Source organism: Euphorbia lathyris, chromosome 2 (genome assembly GCF_963576675.1).
Source record: "Euphorbia lathyris chromosome 2, ddEupLath1.1, whole genome shotgun sequence".
Taxonomy (NCBI): Eukaryota; Viridiplantae; Streptophyta; class Magnoliopsida; order Malpighiales; family Euphorbiaceae; genus Euphorbia; species Euphorbia lathyris.
In genome coordinates this window covers 103,177,766-103,194,419 of record NC_088911.1, presented here as the reverse complement: position 1 = coordinate 103,194,419, position 16,654 = coordinate 103,177,766, and the positions used below count along the sequence as shown (strand labels likewise).

The following is a 16,654-nucleotide window of genomic DNA, read 5'->3' as shown; positions in this document are numbered from 1 at the left end:
CGAAAACTGAGACGCACCCGTCGCTTATTCACGAAGCGTACTGTACAGAAAAATTCGAGAATCCAGTCTCCAATAATAGGAAACCTCATATGGGCGAACTTGGTCCACCCTAATTTCTCTAGATAGCGATTTATATCATGTTGATGCCGAGTTCATCATTTAAGAACTCATCCATATACAGCATGCCAACAAAAAACTTGTAGCGATGTTGGTAATATCTTCGGCCTTCATCATGATTGTATATAGGAAATGGCGCACCGTAGCACTCTGACAAGTCAGGACGCTTATTGCGTGAAGCGGCAATCTTCTTGGAAGATCTGTGCTTAGTTGTCATGGTGTTTGGAGGAACAAAAGGTTTCTGGAACTTTGTTTGAAAATGGTATTTAGAATATCGGAATTTTGTCTGACAGAGATGAATAGAAAAGTAAGTAACAAAAATCTGAACCTCTTTAATTCATTTATAGGGATCATAGGACGAAATAATGTGTCTTTTTGATTCAAAAAGGCATAAAATCAGACCTCTTGGAGTTGAAGAAACTCAATTTTTCGAGTTTGAATAGCTATGTCTGCAAGAGGAAGAAGAAAACAGGTCTGATGGTGCAGAAAACACCTGTGTCGCGACCGAGAATGTAGGATTCTCGGTCGCGACACGCTGATTTCCTCTTGGAAATCAGGCGTCGAAACCCTATATTCTGATTCTCGGTCGAGAATATAAATTCTCGGTAAGATGAGAAAATCTCTTACCTTCTTGGACAATTCTGAAAGAGTGAATTCTCAGCTGAGAATCATGGATTCTCGATCGAAAATTGCTAATTTCTTCTAATTTGAACTATTTACCTAAAATCTGATTAAACCCATGTCTTAAATATATTTTTATGCATCTATAACTTCATATAAATTCATCTAAAAAAAATCATAAAAATGTGTAAAAATAAAATAAAATAAAAGCTAAACTAAGAATTTAAACAAAAACAAAATAAAAGAAGTACATGAAAATTAACGAATTAATCTTCATGAAATTCTGTTATGAACTCAATTTCCTTAATTGGAGTGTTTTCATAATAGATTTTTCATCTATTACCGTTAACCTTAAAGCGAACTCTGTTAAGTCCTTCAAGTTCTAAGGATCCATAGTCGAATGTTTTAACGACTAAATATGGTCCTGTCCATCTAGACTTAAGTTTACCTAGAAATAATCGGAGTCGTGAATTAAATAACAGCACCTTATCTCCAACGCTAAAGCTTTTGACTTTAATTTTGGCGTCGTGCCATTTTTTCACTTTCTCTTTATATATTTTGGCATTTTCGTAAGATAAATGTCATAATTCATCCAACTCATTCAAGTCGAGCAAACGTTTCTTACCTGCTTGTTGTAAATCATAGTTAAGTGCTTTAATAGCCCAATAAGCTTTATGTTCTAATTCTACTGGCAAATGACATGCTTTCCCATACACTAATCGGTATGGTGTCATTCCTATTGGTGTTTTAAATGCAGTACGGTATGCCCATAACGCATTGTTAAGTTTACAAGACCAATCTCTCCTTGAAGACGAAACTGTTTTCTCTAAAATCCATTTGAATTCTCTATTTGATATCTCCGCTTGACCATTCGATTGAGGATGGTATGGTGTAGATACGCGGTGGCGTACTCCATATTTTCTCATAAGTGATTCAAAACTACGGTTTATGAAATGGGTACCTCCATCACTTATCACAACTCTTGGGAATCCAAATCTACAAAATATATTATCAAGAAATTCAAGGACAACCTTAGAATCATTCGTCGGGGTTGCAATTGCTTCAACCCACTTTGAAACATAATCTACGGCTACTAAAATATAAGTTTTACCAAAAGAAGGGGGAAAAGGTCCCATGAAATCGATCCCCCACACGTCGAAGACTTCAACTTCTAACATGTTCGTGAGAGGCATCTCATCTTTCCTTCCTAAATTCCCAGTTCTTTGACATTTGTCACACCGAATAACAAACGAACGAACGTCCTTAAACAATGTAGGCCAAAAGAATCCACATTCTAATATCCTAGCTACTGTTTTACTAACGCCGTTATGCCCTCCATAAGAGCTTGAATGGCATTCTGACATTATAGACCCGTATTCATTTTCACTAACGCATCTCCTAATCATACCATCACCACAAGTTTTGAACAAGAAGGGATCTTCCCAAAAATACTGTCTAACATCGGAAAAGAATTTTTTCTTTTGCTGGAAACTTAATCCTTCTGGAACAATATTAACTGCGAGATAATTTGCTATATCCTCATACTATGGTGACATGACACTTTTTATCTGATAGAGATATTCATCAGGGAAATCATCTCGTATACCAATAGTTTCTCCTATAGGACCATTTTCATCCTCAAGTCTCGATAGATGATCGGCGATAAGGTTTTCTACTCCCTTTTTGTCTTTAATTTCTATATCAAATTCATGTAATAACAAAACCCATCTAATCAGACGCGGTTTTGCATCTTTTTTAGCAAATAAATACCTTAAAGCTGCGTGATCGGTATATATAATAACTTTAGATCCTAGCAAGTACGACCTAAACTTATCACATGCAAAAACTACCGCTAGCATTTCTTTTTCGGTTGTGGTGTAATTTAATTGAGCACCGGACAATGTGTGACTGGCATAATAAATAACATGAAGCTTCTTATCCTTCCTTTGACCTAAAACACATCCTACGGCTAAGTCACTTGCATCACACATGATTTCAAAAGGTAAATCCCAATCGGGTTTAGCAATTATGGGTGCACTAACTAAAGCTGTCTTCAATGTCTCGAAAGCTTTAACACAATCTTCATTAAAATCAAAGGTTGAGTCTTTCATAAGTAAGTTAGTAAGTGGTTTGGAAATTACAGAAAAGTTTTTTAATAAATCGTCTGTAAAAACCTGCATGTCCTAAAAATGACCGTACTCCCTTAACAGTAGTTGGAAGGGGTAATTTTTCTATCACTGAAGTTTTTGCTCTATCCACTTCTAATCCTTTTTCAGATATTTTATGGCCTAAAACAATTCCTTCGTCAACCATGAAATGACATTTTTCCCAGTTTAACACTAAATTCGTCTCTTCACATCTAGACAAAACTTTATCTAAATTTCCTAAACATGCATCGAAAGAATCTCCGTAAACTGAAAAATCATCCATAAGAACTTCCATGATATCTTCAATGAAATCGTTAAAAATTGCAGTCATACAACGTTGAAATGTTGCTGGTGCATTACATAGACCAAAGGACATGTGAAGGTTGTTTTATCTTGGTCATCCGGGTAAATATAAATTTGAAAGAATTCGGAATAACCATCTAGAAAACAATAAAAAGAATGACCGGCTATCCTTTCGATCATTTGATCAATGAAAGGTAGAGGAAAATGATCTTTCCTGGTTGCTTTGTTTAGGTTCCTATAATCTATACAAACCCTCCAACCGGTGGTGGTTCGCGTATGTAGTAATTCACCTTCGTCATTCCTTACAACAGTTATGCCTCCCTTTTTCGGTACACAATGGATTGGGCTAACCCATTCACTATCCGAGATAGGATAAATGATTCCATTGTCTAAAAGTTTAGTAATCTCATTTTTTACTACTTCTTTCATGTTCGGATTTAAGCGTCTTTGCCTATCCGCTTTAGGTGGCTTATCTTCTTCTAAGTGAATTATGTGCATTACAATACTAGGATTAATTCTTTTCAAGTCTGAAATTTGCCATCCCATACTTCCTATCCTATTTCTAACAACTTCTTTCAATTTTTCTTCTTGATCTTTTGTTAACTTGTTAGAGATAATTATAGGAAGAGAATCGCTTTCGCCTAAGAAAGCGTACCTCAAATGGTCTGGTAACTCTTTAAGTTCTAATTTAGGAGGTATTACAATTGAAGGCGGAAATGGTCCATCTTCTCGAATCAAAGGCTCTGGGTCCTTATCTTCTAATTCTTCTCCCATTATAGATTCTATTACTTCTTCTTTTTGAATAATGTCATTGACACATTCTTCAACTAGGTCGAGTTTCATACAAGCGAATTCTTCCATGGGATATTTCATTGCTTTGTTCATATTAAACTCGATCTTATCCTCTCCTATCCTTAAAACTACTTTCCCTTCCGACACATCAACTAGAGCACGTCCCGTGTTCATAAACGGTCTACCAAAAATTAGTGGAAAATTAACGTCATATGCAAAGTCTAATATAACGAAATCGGTAGGAAAAATAAATTTGTCAACTTTAACTAAAACATCTTCAATTATACCATATGGTCTTTTAGTGGTTTAATCCGCTAATTGCAAAACCATATTGGTACGTTTGATATCTTCTTCTAAACCTAACTTATTAAAAATAGACAATGGCATTAAGTTTATACTTGCTCCTAAATCACAAAGACAACTTGGGAATTCAATATCTCCCAACTTACACGGAATAGTAAAACATCCGGGATCTTTGAGTTTAGTAGGCAAATTGCTAGACACTATTGAACTACAGTCTTCAGTTAGCGAAATGGATAAAATTCCTTCCCAACTAATTTTCTTTGAAATTAAATCCTTTAAGAACTTACCATAGTTAGGAATTTGCGTAATCGCATCCATAAACGTCAAATTAATGTGCAAATTTTTAAGTTTGTCTAAAAATGTTAAAAGTTGTTTGTCATAGTCCTTATTTCGGACTTTGTGTGGAAAATGTGGTTTGGGTACAAAAGTTTTTGTACTTGAGTCAATTGGTGAACTTTCTGTGTTTAATGTATCTTCTTTGGATTTTGGTAAATCAGTTCCTAGTAAAGCCGAATCTCCTGGCATTTCCGGACCTAAGTAATTTTTCCCTGAACGAAGAGTGATAGCCTTTACATGCTCTTTCGGATTTTCTTCCATATGGCTGGGAAGACTTCCCTCTTTTCGGGATGGAATTGATTTAGCAATTTGTCCAATTTGAACCTCCAAATTATGGATGCTAGATGAGTGGTTTTTAATAAGCTGATCGAATTTATTCTCGATCCGTTTAAAACCATCGTCATGATTACTTATTTTTCCACCGATAGCATCTATAAATTTGTCGATTTTAGAAGGTAAAGTGCTAATCGTATCTCTTGATTGATTTTGATAATTATTGGTACGATTTTGATTAGCATTGACATTATTATTATTATTATCCTTCCAGTTAAAGTTAGGATGATTCCTCCATCCAGGATTATAAGTATTGGAATAAGGATTATTAGTTTGGTTTTGCCTTTGGACAAAATTTACCTATTCGATCTCACTCATACCTTCGTAATCCACATCCGTTTGGATTGGATTACCGTTAGCATCGCATGGTGCCATAAACCTATCAATTTTGTGCGATAAGGCAGAAAATTGGGCTTGTAACATCGCAACTGGATCAAGATTCACTATACCTTTAACTGATGATGTGGTTGAGGATGATGGTTTTACCACCGGTATATGTCCACGTTCCGCGAGCCACATACTGTTGTTGATTGTCATTTCCTCCAAAAGTTCTCTTACTTGGGCTGATGTCTTTTTCATAAATAACCCTCCCGACATAGCATCTAATGAACCTCTAGTTGTAGGATTTAATCCATTATAAAATGTTTGCATTAAAAGTGCATCGGGCAATTGGTGGTGTGGGCATAAACGTTGAAGTTCTTTAAAACGTTCCCAAGCCTCATAAAGAGTTTCGTTATCATTTTGAGAAAAAGATGTTAACTCTTTTATGACTCTTGCGGTTTTTGCTAAAGGAAAATATTTTGATAAAAACGCTTGGGCCAGTTGTTCCCAAGTTTCAAAAGTTGCGGCTGGCATGGAAGTTAACCACTCTTTGGCTCTATCTTTCAAAGTGAAAGGAAAGAGGCGAAGTTTGATTGCTTCGGCAGTCACGTTTGTTATTTTAAAAGTGTCGCAAATTTCAAGGAAATTTGTCAAGTGGGTGTTAGGATTTTCGTTAGGCAACCCATAAAATGTTACGTTATTTTGCAACATATTAAGCAAAGCGGGCTTAATTTCAAATTGGTTTGCGGCAATTCTGGGTCTAACTATGCTATTGGTCACATCGGCCACCACTGGCCTAGCATATTCCATAAGTGTTGGTGGATTTGCCATAATATCTGGCTCGGTATTTGTTTTTAATGGAGTTTTGTTTTTGTTTTTCTTGTTTTTCTTGTTCTTTTTAATGGTTTTTTCAATTTCTGGGTCTATAGGGTCTGGTGCAATGCTTGATCTTCGAGAACTGTGCATGAACTTGAAATCTTGCACGAACCAAAACTACATTCAAAACAGAATTTGAAAAATAAATATGTTAGTAAATTAAAATTTATAAATTACAAAAGTTAAAATAAGTATGTATAAACCTAGATTCGAAATAAAACACGAAAAATCTAAATTTTTGTTAAAAATTTTGGCGTTCCCCGGCAACGGCGCCAAAAACTTGTTGAGCGATTTCCGCAAGTGCACGGTTTTGCTTGTAGTAATAAAAAGATATCGATCCCACAGGGAACGTTTTTCAACAAAAACTTACTTATGTGTAGATTAAATACGACTTAAGGTTTATATAAATAGATAATCGTTATTTGAAATTGGTTGTGAAATTGATAGAATAAGAATTAGATTAGAATATGTAGAATGTTAGAAATCAATTCTGTTTTGAGTATGAATTATAAAACAGAAACGTTTAGTGTTTAAATTAAGGGAATAACTGTGTTTGTTTGCATTAAGCAAAGAAAACAACTTTAAACTTTGTATAAATTATAAAAATGTAACACTAGTACAGAAATGCTTACTTGTGTCGCACTTTTTCATGTTGTTGTGTCGCACTTTTGTGCGACACAACAGGGGTGCGACACAAGAACTTTGCATCGCTCTTGAGAGCGACACAAGCTACTCATCTGTTTTGTCGCACTTGTCAAGCGCGCGATACAATAGAGCGATAACTCTTGTGACGCGCTTCTAGAGTGCGCGACACAACATATGATATTCTTGTGACGCGCTCCAAGGGTGCGCGACACAAGCTCCCTGATTAATCTGGTACACTTTGTATCGCTCCTTCCTCACGCGCGACGCAAAATATTGATATTTTTAAAAAAAATATATATATTTTTTTTGGATTGAATGGAGCTCTAATATTGAACTATAATCAAGCATAAATATCACCAGTAATTACACGTACATTGTATTAACAATCATGGCTAGCTAGCATTTTTACTTTATTAGTCTCTTTTATATTCATTGAAAATTATTTAACAGTAATTACACACTCATAAGGGATAAGGTACCAAAATAGGCCTATGGTTTTTGTAGAAATAAATTTAGACCCATGTACAAAATAGTACCAATATAGGCTTAACGTTTAAAAAAGTATCAATCTAGGCCTCAAGAACGGATTGGACACGTCATTCCTATTACTCCATTAAGTTTTGACTTTCCCTCCACGTATAATTGACAAAACTTAACATAGTAATATCAACATCGTGTCTCGTTCCGTTATCGAGGTCTAAATTGGTACCTTTTTTAAACGTTAAACCTATATGTGTGCTATTTTGTTTTCAATTAAATGGACCGTTAATACATTGTAGAGAAAAGGAAATGAACACTAATAAGATAACAGACAACCTGGTAAGATTACATCATGTTGATTCTTTGAGCTTAAGATATCAACTTCCGGAGCAATTGATTCTTGTTGAATCCTCCATGTCCTTTCAACAACTTCAGGCTCGAGATAGCCTCCAGGAATTGGCGGAAGCCACTGATTAGAAATATCACATATTAGGAAAGGAAAGAAAAAAGAATTCTACTTTTTATTTTATGGGAATGATCAACAGTGTGGAGAGAAAAAATCTAGCAGTTACAGTACAATAACATGCCAGGATCTAAGAACAGAAAAACTAACCATCCTTCAAAAAAGAAACTATTTTGATATATTAACTAACGTTAATGAAACAAATTGAGAATCACTTTACAACACTCACCCTTTATACCTTCCAAAACCAGAGATGAAAAGAGAAGATACAAAATTAGAACAAACTATAAGATATAAAGTAGAAAGTAATTCACCTTCTCAGCCTTGGCAGCAGCTTGTGCAGATGTTCGATATAATCCTTCTCTATCAGAAAGTTGTGCCTTTAAATTTTTGTCTTTTAATACCTGCAAATAATTGAGAAATCAGAATGAGAGGGAAAATAATAAATAAATAACTCTGCCACTAGAAATCTCAATCACCAATCCCGCACCTCCAAATTAGCACCCTCTCCTCTAAGAAACTTTACTTCCGCATCCAACTCATGGGGTAACTCCTGCAAATAAGAAGCACAGTCCATTAATTTTACATCCACACAAATGTTTCGGGGTCACTTACTATGGATTAAAAATGTGATCTAATGTGGTACCTGCTCCATAGGGGGTTGCTTGATACCATCTTGCTTGACATCCATGTTTACAGGCTGCAGGGTTAATAAGAAAACAAATCCATTTAGTACTTCTGGCCAAATAGACGAAACTATTTTGATTTATGCATGTTACATAGTAGAGGGCACAACAAAACATAAATTATGCTCAAACTATAGCAGTACTGAGTTATGATAATCAAGGAACTAATAAGGTTGAACAAAAATGAAGCTTCGAATTTATTCACTAGCTTGTCCAACTCACATGCATTCAAGTTCGTTAATGGAAAAAGCAATAAGTGCTGAAAGCTCAAGTGAATTAGAATTACTAGAAAAGAAACTACATTTCCCGAATAAAATTTAGTACATTTTCACTAGATTCGAGTTTAAGGGAAACAAATTCAATTTCAAATTTTAGAAGAACAACAAAAACAAAAGGACTATAAAATAATGGTGAGAAGACCGAGAATTCTTTGATGTACTTGTGTTGTTTCTTCTGAAAACTGCCACAGAAAACTAGAATTCTGAAATGGGTAAGTCGAGAAATAAACCTGGGGATGATCATCAGTAAAACAAAAAAAATATAGTTAATGAACCATATGAGATTCCCATAGAAGTATGGAAGGGTGCAGGAAATGTAAGAGTTTGTATGGTTTGTCCTCAGTAACAGAGTATAATAATTATAGATGTATCAAACTCATGAGTCATACTATGAACTTGTATCAGGTGGTCACCGAACTAAGGTTGAGAAGTAGTTCTAAAGTGTGAGAATAATTTGGATTTATGAACAGAAGTTGACTATGGAAGCTATATTCCTCAAAAGAAGTTTGGTGAAAATGTACAACTAGCCAAAATATGACCAACATATGGTTTCCATGGATCTTGAGAAAGCGTACGAGAGAGTCTCAAGAGAGGTTCTCTAGTTCAAATTGGAGAAGTGTACAACTAGCCAAAATATGACCAACATATGGTTTCCATGGACCTTGAGAAAGCTTATGATAGAGTATCAATAGAGGTTCTCTAGTTCAAATTGGAGAAGTAGAAGATTCATGCCAAGAATATTCATGCAACTAAAGACATGTGTAATGAAGTGGTTATGGCTGTGAAGAACCTTGACAGGGGAATCAAGAGAAATTCCTATAATTGTTTAGTTAACAATCTGCTTTGAGTCCTTATCTTTTTACCTTAGTAATAGATAAGCTTAACCAAGCATATACAGAGGAGATCACCTGATGAGAGGGAGTAAATATTAAGTTGGAACTATGCGAAGTACACGAGAAGATGATGCAACGTAAATTTCAAAATAGTCAAGGCTAATATAGACGTTGAAGTATACCTTGGAGGATGCCAGTACCTTTGTCTAACTGCCTCCTAAAATTAGGATTTATAACTCATGATACATAAAATATGGCAGAGGAATGATGTCAGACATAAGAGACTAACAAACAGATTGTATATTGATATTCAAAATGGAAGAGTCTAACAAACAGATTGTATAATCATCTGACCTTACAAAGATGGAAGAGACTAACAAACAGGGAAGAGACTAACAATATGTTGGGGTTTAGTGTCCTATAGACAATTGTTGCAGGATACAAACTTGATGTAAATGAATTGTTCTTTATATCATTTGTTTTAATGAGATATATGTTTTATAACTATATAAAAGGCAATCCCTTTTTTAGCACTAAATAAAGTCTAATAAAAGGAAATCTGTAAGTTTGTTTAAAGTGATTATAAAGTGTTCATACAAGCATGAAGTGAGACAAAACTTTATAATAAACTAATAAACTTAAAACCACCCCAAGTCAAGTGATATGTTTAGGATTGATATATCACTATTGAGACTTGTATGTAACAATGTCTTCTGTCCGACAGAAAGCTGATCTCACAAGCTTCATATATATAGATATCTGGACAGTTACATAGATCCGATGAAACGTCGTTCATTAGGATTGGGGATCCGATTTGAGATAACAGGATGGGTAGATTCTTCCTTGTCACCTGTTCATCTCATTGGTATTAATAGGTATAACTAATCCTCATACTCAAAGGAATGTTAATTGGTCATCCTGAATTGCTGAATGTGAGACTTTGATCCTGTGGTCCCACGATCCTTAACAGAGATAACTCTGGGGTGTGAACTGCAAAGGTTGGGTGTCACAGGAGGTAATGTCAGGGTAGTTATACATTGAATTGAGCATTTATCACTCCCGATTAATGGGAGATACATCCAAGGATCGCTTGTGGAAGACTCGACTCTAAATCCTTGCAAGGTGATAGCTTAAGAGTAGAAATACAGATTTCACTTAACCTATCTATTTGAGTTGACTCGGCCTGTACAAGTAAAATGAACGTCTCGCTATATGTGACTTGACATCACCCATAGTCATAAGATTCAGTTCAAGGATGTAGTTGATAAAGGATCGAATTATACTGTAACTAATACGGAAGGGTTAACGACAGAATCAACCTGTCTTCTTAACGGACTCTAGGGGAATGATTACAGACTTGCCAATAACATACTCAGTACATCATTCCGTTATGCAAGGATTAAATATAATTCTTGAAGAAATTAATTTAATAGTTGCATACGGCCAGAAGTAGTAAGAACCTAATGGATCACACATAAGACTTGGAACCAAAAGAGAGATGGATATCATTAATAGATGAAAGCCCAAATGAGCCCAGTAAGGCCCATTTAATTAGGGGTGGCCGAAATTTGTATATAGTAAGTAAGGAATTATTTTAATTCCCTTAATCCTAATTTGATTAGGTTTGTGAATTAAATTAATTAAGAGAGATAATTAAATTAGGAGTTTTAATTAGATTAATATACTCCTATTATTATCCAATTAGGTTATTTATTATTATCCTAAATATATTAGATATATTATAAGATAATAATTAGGAATCCTATTCTGAATTGAATTCCTATTAAGTAACATATTCCTATCTAACTAGGGTTTAGATACAAGTTATTATATATACCCCCCTAATGTGTGAATTTCGACTAAGCCAATCCCCTCCCTTTATTGTGATTTTCGAAACCTACATTAAGAGAGGAAAAGTGAATTCGCATCCCCTAGTTCGTGGACAAGAATTCATACGGCTTCCGTCAATTGATTAATCTCATTCATCTCCTTTTCTCTTTGATCTTGTGTTGGTTTATTAGAGGCAATCTAATTTGGTTGCATCTCATAAGGGTTGATTCCATCTTAACCTCACCGTGTTATACTTTGTGGTTGGAATCTCGGAGAAGAATTGTGGGCGCTTCTTTAACAACGGTAGATTGTTCATCGAAAGGTATTCCTTCTTATCCCTCTTTATATGAAATAACGATTAACGGATCCTATGGTTAAAAGGAAATAGGCTAAAATTTTTATATTTCCGCTGCTATACCTTATCCTTAATTTCCAACAGTGGTATCAGAGCCATCGTTAAATCCGTTATTTCATATATGAAAATTTAGAAGTTTTTCAATAGGATTGAATAAATAAATTGTTTGGTTAATTAATTCTAAAGATAAATAAATTTTAGTTAATTGTTAATTAAAATTGATTATGCGTATGTTCCTAATTATTTCGGTTGATAATCATTATAACAAAATCTATTTGTTTTATAGTTAGGTTAATAAAATTAGTTTTATTAATTCTAAAAGATAAAACGGAAATCTATAGTAGTTTTTCCTATTTCTGAAAATCGTTTTTAAAACCGTTTTAAAAACTGATATATATATATATTTATATTTTATATAAAAAAAATATACGACAGCGGCTCGGGTCGCGCCTCACGGCACGACCAGCCGCTGTCGCACGGCTGCTGCCTCGCGGCAGCAGCCGCGTGCGCAGCCGCGGGGCTGCTGCCAAACAGCAACAGCCCAGTTTCGGGCCCTAGCCCGAATCCCACTTGATTTTAATTGTTGAAATCGGCTTGTAAATAATTTATATATATATATATATATATGTTTCGGAAATCAATAGTTTTCTGTTTTGATTATCGAATGAAAAATTCGTTTAAAAGTTTGTTATTACCAAGTTGTAAATCAAAGCGTTAAATGAATTGAAATCAAAATAATTGGGACATGCATAATCGACGTTTTATATGGTTATATTAATCTAAGGGTTAATATAAAGATACGAAACGATAAGATGTAAAATTGGATGAAAGTTAATTTGACGAGTTAATGTGATTAACCTAAATATTACATAAGACGGTTATGTAATCAACCAATTAAATTTATTTAATTGAGTCTTTGCATGTTTGGAGTTATGGACATATTTGGACCCTCTTTTAGTCTTTTGGTATTTTTGAAATAGGGCTTGCGCGTCCTGCCTTTCTACTATCTATTGTAATTTCTCCTCTCATCTAATTCCTTTCAATTCAGTTGAAGTTTTCTTATAGTAGTATAGAAATTAATATGTAATTTCAAGGCGCCATGGAGAAGACGGAGGACCTAAAGAGAAATATGTAACAGTTAGTATTTCCTTAGGTTTGGCCTTTTATTCCGTCTCTGGCTCGACGGAATAATTTAGATGATATGTCCATAACGCCAATGTATGTATGTATGTGTGTCTGATGTATGCTAAAGCAAATCAAGACTAAGTTAGATTATGAGACTTAAATAAAAATCCCTCATTAAAAGGTTAAGTAAATAAGCAAGTTATTAAAATCGGTTGCCCCTCCCTAATATTATAATTCAGCCGGCAGTACTGGGGGCCTTTGGGTTGTTGGCTAAAGTCAAGCTTGGGGTCTTATGGTAACACCTGGATTATCGAAAATCGTTCTTTCATGAATATGGGGTAATACTTAAATTAGATTATGATAATTGGATGGGCAAACTCATGTTGTCATAAACTAATGGGCAAAATGGTTGGGATTAATATGAATGACATATTAGTTACTAATGTGGTTAGTAACCCAATAACCTAGGAATCACATTCGAGATGTGATTGATTGCATGAATCTACCTAACAAATGGGACTAGCTTGTTGGCTAAAGTCAAGGCGAAATCTCAGGAGTTAGGATCCTAGCTCACTAAAGGATTTGTGAAATTCTTCGAATTAATATGGAGGGTTATTAATTTGGCAAAATAGTGGGAGCAATCTGAAATAAATTAAAAGGCCTATAATTTTAGATTGTTATACTTTAAAGCAAATGAATGACATACGTTTACTCTTTCTCACTCTCAGGTTTTGTTTAAACACACACTCTTAAAATCATGACTAAAACCAATCTGCAAAACATTCTTACCGATAACAAACTGAATGGTTCAAACTTCACCGACTGGTTTCGCAACCTCAAAATTGTTTTGAAGTTCGAGAAAATTGGGTATGTACTTGATACATCGATACCCCCTGTCCCTGAAGATGATGCTCCCATCGAGGAAATTGATGCTTACCAGAAGCACAAGGCTGATGACGATCATGCCGGATGCATCATACTTGCATCGATGACATCGGAATTACAAAGGCAACATGAGGAGATGAATGCCTATTCCATCATCATGCACCTAAAGGAATTGTTTGGGAAACAAACCAGGTGCGAACGCTACGAGATATCCAAGCTGTTATATCGTTGCAGGATGCAAGAGGGCACATCAGTCATGACACATTGTGTCAAGATGATTGGCTACATTACCAAACTTTCTAGTATTGGATTTGCGATGGATAATGAATTAAGTGTTGACTTAATTCTTCAATCCCTCCCAGAAAGTTCCAAATAGGGGGCGCGGTCAGTTGGAAAAGTTCCAAATAGGGAAGCGTAGCTTTCTCTACGATCGAGTCAGAGTACATCGCTGCTGCGGAAGCAGCAAAGGAAGCAGTTTGGATTAGAAAGTTCATTACAGAACTAGGAGTGGTGCCTGACATTGTCAATCTCATTACTCTGTACTGTGATAACAATGGAGCCATTGCGCAAGCAAAGGAACCACGGTCTCATAATGCATCCAAGCACTACCTAAAGCGATACCACATCATTAGAGAGATTGTGGCTAGAGGAGATTGTTGGTCCCTTGTAAGGTTGCAAGTATAGTTCCAAGGGGGGGTTAGGAACTATTTAAACTTTTTCGCAATTAGGGCAGACTTCTTTTTCTAAGGAAAAAGGTTTTAACAGCGGTGCTGAGTAAACAGCAAGATACTAGCTTAGTCAACTAGTGACTAGGTCAGTTTCTTAGCTTGAGTCAGGAGATAGCACTTAAAGTCTATTCCTGAGCTCAGATGTTTAACGCGCACAACTCAACTTGACCTCTTTACTTGGTCAGTTTTTGGTTGTTTTAAGCAAGCAATATATATAAGAAGTTAAGGGTAAGTAATACGTTACTCAGCAGATTTATCCAGGTTCGGCTTCTTCTAAGCCTACGTCCTGTCCCCGGAACACGTTCCAAGATTTCGAATCCTCTACTGAGCTCTTTAAAGGTAGAGCCTCAAACCCTTTACAATCTTAGCAACTGATTATAACAAGAGTACCTTCCTCTATACCTCTACTCAATCCTAATCTCTCGCTGAGTACTAAAACCGAGTACTCAGCCTCTCCTTTCTATCTCTAGAAATGATAAGTGTTTTGTCCTATACAAAGATTTGCTAAGACACTTTAGACGATTGAAACAATCACTCTAGACTTTTACACAGATATAAGAATTGTAGTGTAAGATTTGCTTTGCTTCTTGCTTGCAGAACTTGTGTAGAAATTTGGTCAGCGTAATGGCTTGATTAAGTTCTGTGTTGAGTGAAGCTTCTGATGGCACTATTTATAGAGACGTCTGGGCATCGGTCATTTCGAATTTCGAAATAACCGTTGGAGGGAAACGGCTACATGTTGTTGTCATCCTGACTTTCTCAGAGCTCTCGGCCAATCAGAATTGTGTATCTTCTGTCCTCGGTCAGCTCAGCAGACTGTCTCTCCTTTTATGGTAAAGTCAACTGGACAGCATACTGTGTCGTCTGAACTTTGCCCAAAGGGGAAATACTTTGTCTGGAAGTTTTGCTTTGCCAGCTGCTGTCTTGTACGCTTTGTCGAGACTACTCAGCAGCTTCATCTTGAAGTTGTTCCCGAAGGTCTTCTAGATCCTTCCTTTTGCTGAGTTGCGTTTTGTTCAAAACGGCAACGTCTTGACACACGCGAGCCGAGTTGTACTGAGTTGTTTGACTTGGGCCTTGGCTTCCGTATTGGGCTTGGGCCTTTTAATTCTTATGTCTTATAACAGTTTTAACTCAACATTGAACAAACACATTAGTAGAATAAATCAAAGCATTTAAACTTAGTGTGTTTAGAATATGTATTTTAAATTATACTTAAACAATTTTGTCAAATCAAAATTATGTGGAAAGGTGTTTCAACAAACTCCCCCATTTTGATGTTGGCAAAACTATTCAGCGAGGAACTCAGTATGAGCTCCCCCATGATAGTTGACCTAGTATAATTTAGCAAACTCCCCCGTAAGGGTTGAGCTACTGACTTAGTTTTACTCAAAACATTTAAAGGTTTAAATGAGTAAGTCTAAGGTCAGTTTTCAGATATAGGTCAGCTATATCAACATATTCTATTTACTCAGTATTAAGCGGAAGGTTTAGTCATATAGAGCACGCTGAGTAATTTGTTGTTCAATGAGTTCTTATCAGAATGTTTTATAAACACATAGGTCAATGTCAAACATGTTATCAGCATATCATTTAGTCAATAAATGTTACAAGTATTAAACATAGCTGATTTAATTGAAGATACATAATGACTCAGTACTTAATAACATATATCATAACTCAGGATTTGAATAAGAGATGCAAATATGATATATAGATAGAAGTCAGTAATTACACAGCAAAATTTTTATAGATAAGGCAAATAGAAATAGATTACAAGAGACTTAGTCTAAAACTGGGCTAGCCTATCTATTTCTTTTTCTTGTGTTGCGATGACTGACTTCGCTCATGCTGAGCTCTAGCTGCATGTTCTTTCTCCCCCGTTTTGTCAACTTCAGGGAGTCTGAAAGCATCAGTTAATACAGCGCGAGTCAGTTCTTGGGACAGCTCCTTAAGCTTCCCAGCGCTTTCATTTACGCCATCAAAAATGGCAACTCCATCAGCTGATACCTCGTCGGGTACTTTGAGATCAGCAGCACTGAACATATTTACACTGAACGCTTGAGCTTTGCCTTGCCAAATAAGAGCTTCAGTAAGGCCAGCAAAGATTTGGTGAAAGGTTTTTAAGAGAGCTGTGTCGTAATACTGGCGTTGGATGTTGTTATGACGAATGTGATTGAAAGTTTGTTGTGCGAGA

General features: G+C 35.6%; 1 long non-coding RNA gene and 1 other non-coding gene across 2 annotated transcripts; one reads left to right on the top strand and one right to left on the bottom strand.

Annotated features, from left to right (window-relative positions):
* Positions 1-5,619: 5,619 nt before the first annotated feature.
* LOC136221113 (small nucleolar RNA R71) lies at positions 5,620-5,726 on the top strand. The gene has a single exon (XR_010684901.1). It is a non-coding gene; the product is annotated as a small nucleolar RNA R71 (small nucleolar RNA).
* Positions 5,727-8,126: 2,400 nt separating this feature from the next.
* On the bottom strand, positions 8,127-8,437 carry LOC136220212 (uncharacterized). Its single transcript, XR_010684432.1, has 3 exons — positions 8,384-8,437; positions 8,228-8,290; positions 8,127-8,141 (listed from the first exon to the last, which is right to left on the bottom strand). It is a non-coding gene; the product is annotated as an uncharacterized lncRNA (long non-coding RNA).
* Between the last annotated feature and the right edge of the window lie 8,217 nt (positions 8,438-16,654).